The sequence below is a fragment of the Lipotes vexillifer genome, unplaced genomic scaffold (assembly GCF_000442215.2).
Source record: "Lipotes vexillifer unplaced genomic scaffold, Lipotes_vexillifer_v1.1 scaffold447, whole genome shotgun sequence".
In the NCBI taxonomy this organism is placed as follows: Eukaryota; Metazoa; Chordata; class Mammalia; order Artiodactyla; family Lipotidae; genus Lipotes; species Lipotes vexillifer.
The window spans coordinates 1850997-1860364 of record NW_006786302.1 but is presented as its reverse complement, the minus strand read 5'-3'; the positions used below and the strand labels follow the sequence as shown (position 1 = coordinate 1860364).

Sequence of the window (9368 nt, the reverse complement as noted above, 5' to 3'; positions counted from 1 at the left end):
CAGGAATGCACTTGTGTCATTGCTGACTTCTGTGCTAGGACATGGAATTCATGTTCTGATAGTGACACACGGAAACTCCTGGGGAGTACAGTGCAGGAGGAAGGAAGACTCCAGGGTGAAAGGTTTAAATCAGTTTAAGGTTAGGGTTGAGAAAGTTTCTCAGGAGAGATAAGGTGTGGGCAGTGATTTCGGGAAAGAATATCATTTTCTAGGCAGTCCGTGAAGTAAAGTAGAGGTCATATGGCTGAGGGATTTCCAGGGGTTTAATAATTGTAGGGTGTGCCATTGAGAGTTGGGGAGGGATTGGGGGAGGGTTTTGGGGAGAGATGGAGAGAGGATGGAGTGGGAAGCAAGCCCCTCCGCAGAGGCAGCCAGGAGCCACGGAAGGGTTTTGTAAAGTAGAGGGTCATGGTCAAGGGGCCATTTTGTGAAAAATTAATACCAGCTGAGTCTCCAGCTCTGGTGATCAAGTCCATGGCTAATTTATACCTGTGCTGTACCTTAAACTTGAGTGAGACTGCGGGATCTTCTTGGAAAGAAATGGGTAGGGTCTCTAAAGGACCCCTTGGTAAGTCCTTTGGACCCTCAACCCTCACTGCCCACCCACCTCCCCCCTCCCCGATCAGTCACATCTGCCCTGGTCCTGATGCTGTGCCACACACAGCAGGGTCCTCCCCTAGTGGAACTTCTCTCTGGAGCCGGGAGGCAGGTGATGCGTCTCCAGGTGACCTGTTTCCCTCCTGCTTGCCTGAGCCTGGCTGGTGCAGGACCTGGTCGGAGGAAAGTGAACTAGCTGGATTCTGGCTGCTTCAGCCCACGGCCGACAGTTGGGATCACCAACGAAATCAAAGGTAGTCCTCTTAGAATGGGTCCTCTCTATTTCCTGGGGCAGTCACCCAAGAAAGCTACTCACCCGACACTGTGAAATGCACTTTGCTTTTATTTTTGTGTGGCTTTGGGGAAGGGACACTTAAAGTCTGTCCGCAACAGACACTGATCTTGAGTGTAGAGGAAATTAGGGTGAGAGAGCCCCTAGGTTTTCTGCTGGAAACTAGCCCCTTGAAAGCTTTCCCAGGCCCCAGAGCTCCTTCCCTGGGAGCCCCACCTTCTCCCTAAAGACTCCAGTGTTCACGTGTTGCCAGGCTGCTGATCCGTTGGTGACTTCTGCTGCCGGTGCCACCGTGGCCAGTAGGGAAGGGAAAGTGCTTTCCCTTTGGCTGCTCTGTCCCGAGCATCGGTCAGACCCTTCCCGTGGATTCTTGGCCGGACAGAGACCAGGCTGGCATCTGCAACCTGACTTTGCCAGGGCTTCAGCTCCAGTGGAGGGAAGTGCGGCGTGGAGATCCTGCAGCAGGCCAGGACCTACCCCTGGGGCCTCTGCTGACCCCTGCCTGTCTCCCTCCCACCCCTGTAGCGCCCCGCCCCCCTTAAGTAGACCTACCTACTCCCAGCCCAGACAGAGGGGACTGTTGACTCTAGGAAGGAGGAGAAATTCTGGAACCCTGGTCCAAATCCTACCTCCACATTTCCTACCAGGACTGATCTCAGTGCAAGTGATGAGCCGATCACCCTCTGGTAGTGCTCACCCCTCCCCCAGGACCCTAGTCTGGCTCTGTGGCCCCAGCAAGGCTATGCCCTAGTAGCCCAGTGGGGAGCACTTCCCACGGTCTGGATTCTTTGGAGAAAGACAGCACCTGTGCAGTACAGGGACAGCCTGGTACACGTTCCTTCTCACGCCATCTCCATCTAGAATTTAGAAAAATGCTAGTGAAACACAAAAAAGACCTTCTCCTTGGCACTGTTGTCAGAATAAGCTCCCCAGAGGAGGTGGCATTTCTCAGTGTCCCGCAGGGCAGTATAGGCCCTGACGTTTCCACAGGGCGGTGTCAGTCTGCACAGGGCCTCGTCTGTCCCGGTGGACGCACAGGAACAGCCCCGTCCGTCCGTGGTGGTCTGATGGTCACCAGCCCAAGGGCAGTTGGAAGCCATTGTGTTTGTGTGCTGGGGGTTGCTGTGTTTTGATTTTTGCTCCATAGTACTCTCTTTCTTTGAAAAGAAGATGCTTAAGTATTAAAATGTTTCCTTTTATTGCTTATTGTTTTCTTCTCTCCTTTTCTCATTTCTTTTTTTCCATTTTCTTTCAGTAAGTAGTAAGACCAGTCCCATCTAGACTAGTAAGGTACATTGTTCAGTTCACTTGTCATTGAGGAGATAGAGTAGGAGTTTGGGATTAACATATACATACTACTATATATAAAATAGTTAAACAACAGGGACCTACTGTAGAGCACAAGGAACTCTACTCAATATCTTATAATAACCTATAATGGAAAAGAATCTGAAAAAATATATATATACACATGTGTATTATAACTGAATCACTTTTTGCTGTATACTTGAAACCAACACAACACTGTAAATTAGCTATACTTCAATTAAAAAAAATAAAATGAAATTCAGGTGTACTTTGTAGTTTCCTGTCCAGTTACTAAGGTTAAAAGCTTTGCCTTGCCATTTACAATACAGCAAGACACCACCTCAAAATACGGCTCTCTCTGGGAATGTGGTGAGAGGAGAAAGACCTCCTGGTCCCAGTGGCCTTTGTCCAGGCTGACTTAGAGCAGGACAGGCACCTGCTGTCAGGTGCACGGTCTGTCCCAGAGGCGTGGGAGCAGACCTGCTACATTACGTAGCACTGGGCTGGCTGCTCGCTGGAGCCTCTGGGTGAATGGATCATCACTACTTTCCAGACTTCAGTTTTTCTTCATGGATCTATGCTACGTGCTTAAACATGTCCATCTGTCTGTCAGTGTCAAACATGGAGATACAGATCTTCTCCTGCTCCTCTTGGTATAAGGCTTACTGTCATTTCACATGTGGTGTCTGCCAGTGCCGCGGGGACCAGAGTCTCTGTCTGGCTTTTTTTTTTTTTTTCCTTTCTTTGCGGTACGCGGGCCTCCCACCGCTGTGGCCTCTCCCGCTGCGGAGCACAGGCTCCGGACGCGCAGGCTCAGCGGCCGTGGCTCACGGGCCCAGCCGCTCCGCGGCACGTGGGATCCTCCCGGACCGGGGCACGAACCCGCGTCCCCTGCATCGGCAGGCGGACTCTCAACCACTGCGCCACCAGGGAAGCCCCTCTGTCTGGCTTTTAAGAGGAAGTGGCAAGGAGCCAGGATGTGGAACTATGTGGCATCCCTAATTTTAGGTGCAGTTTATCCTCAATAGAATAGAGGTTAATTGCTAAGGCCCTGGTTCCCAAACTGTGTACCAGGGCACCCTGGAGCATTATAACAAACATACGGGGTATTGCAGGATCTTTATGTTTTCAAGGGAAACACAGCAATATGGGCAGGACACCATGCAAATGACTACTATTAAGTTATTTAGATACTTAATAAGCAGAGTGAGGAGGTATTTCCTTTGGCCTAGGGGCACCATGAAAAAAAAAAATCACTGAAACACTGAGAGCGATGTGAATGCAGAAAGTTTGGGAACTTGCTGCCAGGGAACTTGCTGTCAGGGAACAGTGAAGGCCCTTTAGAGCCAGGTGTGTGAGGGACGGAGTGAGAGAGAGAAGAAAATGCAGATTTGGCAGCTGGGAAACTGGGTCAGAATGACTAACTTAACAGGCATCCAGGATGGCTGGTAGCCACTGATCTCCATGGTGCTACGAACTAGAGATTGCTTCCCTTCCCTCCGACATGAGAGCCTGACATTCCTGGTCTTGCTGGTCACCCTGCTGCTGGGTGTAGGGTACTGCCCTACACCCCTCCTCAGACCAAGCGTTTTGCATCTGTCCTCTTTCTGCAGGATTCGTTCATCCACTGAATGTTTCTTGGCTACACCTACATGAGGAGACGACAGTGAGCAGAACAGACAGAAGTTAATCCCTGATGTCTTGAAGCTTACGTTTTTCTGGAATAATATCTAATAGGATATTATCGGTGTTTACTATGAGCCAGGCATTGTTCTAAAAGCTTTGCGTATATTAACTCATTTAATCCTGACCAAACTTGTTCCATAAGTATAATTAGTTTTGCCGTTTACATGAGTCTGGTGTAATGGTGATGACGTTCAGACCATCTCACTGCTCCTACACATTGGCTGGCATCCTTGGCGACGTGGTACCAGTCAGGCAAGACAGCAGCGTTTAGAGTGAAACGTGGCCCCTTTGGTCTGTTCACACGTATCTCTCTGCTTCTCTGATTGGGTCATGTGAGCCTGCTCTGTATCTCACAGCAAACTACACCCTTGACTTTGTCTACAAACACTGGTGTCTGAGCGTGTCCTCATCTGCACGTGTGAGATTTACGTTTCAGACGTAATGGAAGCCACATTAGCAAAATGTTAAGCCTTTCAATGGGCACGTCCCCTGGTAATGTGTCTTCCTAGGACTTCCTGTAAATACAACACGTGTATTTAGGTGGATGTCAAACTGGCAGTGCCACCCAAGCAATTTCTGAAGAGTGGTTTACTTGCCTGGCGTGTCATCCTGCGAAGTCAAGGGCTGTGACTTCGGTAATGAGAGTTGGACTTAGTAAAATGGTTTCTCCCATTTTTTTTTGCTGGGCTCAGTGGTTTCCTGGAAAAGCAGAGTCAGCAGAAACTAAGAAATGAAAGGTGTTGAACAGTGGATAGTTGTATCCAATGAAATTTCCATGAAATAACAGCTCATGCTGTTGTTCTTTTTGTTTTTTTTTTTTTATAACGAATGTAATACTTGCTCATCATAGAAAATACAGAAAATTATATAACAAAAGTAACTGCAGTCATATCGCCCAAAGAAAACAACTCTCTACTTTTGGTCATATGTTCTTTTACTCTTTTTCCAGGCAAAGATATGCTTCCCTCTCTTTAACAAAATCTTATCATGTGTTGACGATGTGCATTGTGTTTGCATTTGGTGCAGAGTAGCATAGATGTACGTTCCTCATTATTACTGGCAGAAAGAAAGGCAAATTGTCATCTCCTGAATCTTAAAAACAAACCCAGAACTTCCCTCGGCCACACATTCCCCTCCAGTCTGCTGTCCTTCCTTCTTTTTCTTCTCTTGGCTGTGGACCTGATGTCATTAAAGATACCTGTGGCCTTGTAGCCCTTCTCAATTCTTCATTAAAATTCACCTAATGGCAGAGGGGAAAGAAAACGTGTCCCATCTTTACCGCTTTGCTCTAGCACCTCCCACGGCTGAGCTCTGGTCCACAAGTCTCTCTCCTCTTCTAGAGAGCAGATTATTTGCGGTCAGGGACTATCTCCTATACATCCTTTACCCTTGGAGAATAGTAAGGGTTCAGTAAGCGTTTGCATTTCTTTCATGCTAGAGCCTTGCTCCAGGGCACCACAGATCTTGGTTGGGCACAGTCACTGAGTGCCCACGGTCACCTGAACTCTGACCACAGAAGCCAAAGGGAGTCAGCCCCCACTGAGCATTCAGGGAGTCTGCCTGCCTCTTTACCAGGGCCCACCCACATGGTCATACTGGGGTGGATTTAATTTCCCACGTGAACACATGTGCCCATGATAGCATCTGCATATCCATCATGGACACACATGTCCTGAGGTTGTCAGGGAACATGGTTTTCTCCTAATTGTGGACATTGTCAGTTACTTGCCCCAAAATCTGTAGACACATTCTGCTTGTATTGTACAGATGCTTCAGGGGTTCCAGAGAGGGGCCAGACATAGTCCATGACCACAGGGAGTTCACAACCCAGAGCAGGTGGCAATGCCCGACACAACCTGGCAAAAGAGCTGAGTCATTTGGGAAGTTTTTAAAAAATTGTGTGTGTGTAAGTACCTACATGTGTGTATCACATTTATATCTGGTCCCACCTCATATTCACGAAAATCATATGGGTTCAAGGATCTAGAATTTTAATGCTTCTCCTGGTTCTGATGAGTAACACGGTTTAGGAGCTACTGAGTTGGAATTTGTAGCACCAAGCAAAGTCTATGAGAGGGGAGGTGGAAACCTGAAAGCCACAAGACTGTAAAATCCTTGAAGCAGGGCCATACTTCTGCATCCTCATGTGTGCAGGGGCCTGGACCCCTCCCCCCATGCACATTGGAAGGCCCTTCGTTCGTGAGTTCTGTTGAGCTGAGCTGAGAGTGATAGAATTCACTGCTATGCATCTGGCAAGAAGGATGCTCTGTTTTTCTAGACTGAAATAAAGAGAAAGAAAGAATACAGGGAAGGGGATCATTCCAGTCTAAAGAGAACCCGGGTTTTAGAAGCCATCTCAGGACTCTGGGATATATAGCCAGCCTTTGTTGGTGCTACAGTCACTATAATAGCTGTGCTGGTGTATTTGGGGTTCTTGAAAAGGTAAATGAAGTGAAAGGTATGAAGTCTATTTGTAAAAGAAAAATAGTTACAGAAATGAATGATGGCATCCTGTAAGTATTTCAATAATGAACCACTTTTCTTCTCTTTTTTGTTTGGCCTTCAGTAAGTTCTAGCAATTCACATTCAGTACTGCTGAGTCCCGTGGTATCAGAGATGTGCATTGACTATAAAAACCAAATTGTATTTTGAAATGAAAATGAAATGATTTTCATATTACCTGCCATTTGGATTACCTGTCCTATTGTTATCATAAATAATGAAAACCTGAATGTAGATGATAATAATAGTGATATCTTTGTGACGATGTGTCTCGTTCAAAGCACTTCTGTGTTGAGAGGAACAAACAAAATAATGTATATAAATGTTGGAGACATTTTTGTGCATAATATTTTCAGGAAACCTGAAAACCTGAGTACATAATAATTATACATTTGCCTGCCTTAGAATTCAAGATGACACTCTCTTCAGATTCAACATAACAATAGATGCATATTTTACTTCCAGGAAAATACTAGTATGGTCTACCTTACCTAATCAAGGTATTTACATTCCAGAAATAGGTGGCCAAAATCAGATTGCTAATATAAACTGGAATTTTAAAATCATGGGCTTATAGATACTTGGAATATAAATTGCAAAATTATTTGTATAAGTAGCCCAATCACGTGATTGTGTTATGTTATTGAGGTTTGAAAATATTGGCTGTGAGATCACTCGTAAAGATGTCTTAAGGCGACGTGACATGTAAATCTCGAGAGTATCGTCAAAGATCTGCGAGTGAGAGAGAGGCATGGACATATATACACTGCCAAACGTGAGGCAGATAGCTAGTGGGAGGCAGCCGCATGGCACAGGGAGATCAGCTTGGTGCTCTGTGACCGCCTGGAGGGGTGGGATAGGGAGGGTGGGAGGGAGGGAGACGCAAGAGGGAAGAGATATGGGAACACATGTATATGTATAACTGATTTACTTTGTTATAAAGCAGAAACTAACACACCACTGTAAAGCAATTATACTCCAATAAAGATGTAAAAAAAAAAGATCATTTGTAAGGCCCTAGAGTATGTGTAATTGTGGGTCTCATGCCCTGAAATCCTTTCCTTTGGTCATACAAAGGAAAAAGTAAAGACTTCCATGTGGTACTTGTAAAATTTTTCTATTTCTAGGGGAAACTAGATTTCTCCTTCTTGGGAAAGAACTGCCTAACCAGGGTCCTGTCTCCCTTGGGAATTTGTATTTGTCTTCTTTTCTTTATCCTTTGTTTCTGTCTGTTTACTTATTTATCTCTTCACATTTGCCTTCATTTTACTGTTGAATATTTTAATAACTGAGTATTGATTGGCTTCCTTCTTTATGTCCACTTATTAATGAAATAATCATTTAACAAGTATCGTCTTACACTTTATCTAATGAATGTTCTGGTTAACTTGGACCTAAATGAAACGCCTCCTTTCGTCCCACGGTTGTGAGTTAAATCTCATTAACATAGTTCAATACACTTTTTTGATTCGATAAATGTAATATAACAGGATTTAGCCAATGTGCTTTGCAGATGTGCAGCCCTTGGAAAAGGTGGGCCAACTATACTTATGATACCTAATACAACATAGATGCTATGAAATAGTTGTAAATACAGTGGAAATGCTATATAATAGTTGCCTGAACATGGCAGATTCAACTTTTGGTTTTTGGAACTTTCTAGAATTAAAAAAATATATATTTTCCAGCCAGTGTTGGTTGAATCTGTGATGCAGCACAGAGGGTCAACTGTACTTTAAAATTTCAACTGCAGTGATAGGATTTGTAAGTGATTGGCTTGAAATGTATTCTTTGAAGTTCCAGAATAGGGTTTAGGCAGAATTGTGGTATCAGGAAGGGGAGAATTTAAGTTTCTTAAAAGTTCTGGACAATCACAATCTTCAACCTTATTGCACTTCGTTTGGAGGAAAAAACACACTCCTTTTATTGTCAACAAGGGCTGGGTTGCAGTTGTCAACTATTGATTCTCTGTACTGGAAAGTGGAGCAGTGGTCTTAAATATTGCCGAAGGTAATTTATTTTTTACTTTGAAATAAAACCTTTGGGGAGCAAGTCTGCCTTCCTTATCCTGTCAGTCTTATGCCAACACAAAAATATATTTATTTTCTGAACGTTTCAACTAACATTACATGCAGGATTCCTGACTGGCAGAGGGTGGCTTCCTGAGTTTTAAAGTTTGTTCTAGATGAATTTGCAAGGAAAAAAATATACATGTGATTCACCAAGGAATAAGTTAAACTATTTATTAGAGGATGCATATGCACCTACAGTCATCAGGCAAATTCTTCTTTTGAAAGTATCATATCTTGAGGCTTTGGGGAGAGATCCTGTGGGATGGATCTGTGATAATCTCTGTCATCTACCTCCAAAAGGTCACAGGGAAAGTAATCCAGATTTGTCACTGTTCTGGCAGGGTCTGTGCTGGGAAAGCATTGGCAATGTGTCCATTATTTTCAGGATTTGGCTTCCTGTTCCGACATCAGAGTTTGCTGTAGCAAGCAATTGACAAATGGTCAGAAATGTGCCTTTGGTGATGTGCCCCTGTGATGTTGTGTATCCTTCAGACGATGAATTGGTTTTACACAGAATAAAAGCTATTAGAAACATATGGTATGACAGTTGGCGGCAGAATGTGTTTGTTTTGTTGTAACTCCAGAAGCTGCTACTATTTGGCATTGACATGCCCTTGAAAATCCAAGATGCTTTGGTCAATGTGTTTGTTGTGTTAAACTTCATATAAAGGTTATTGCGAGATTTATTGTACGAGGCAGGCTTACCTTCTTTGTTTTTAAATTTCAAGTTGATCTGAGATGAAAGGACAAGATGCACTTTTTAAAGTAGAACTATGAAGGTACTTAGACAAGCTGTGTGCAAAAATCAGGTTCATCGCTTTTTAGTCACGTGGCATTATTTTAAGCCCCTTGAGTTGCAAAGCAGATTATACAGAAAGAATTTCTATCAACACTGAAGCTCCTGGTAAATT

General features: G+C 44.4%; 1 protein-coding gene across 1 annotated transcript in view; it reads left to right on the top strand.

Annotated features, from left to right (window-relative positions):
- The window catches only part of PTPRM (protein tyrosine phosphatase receptor type M), a 594672-nt gene that overhangs the window by 47361 nt on the left and 537943 nt on the right, over positions 1-9368 (top strand).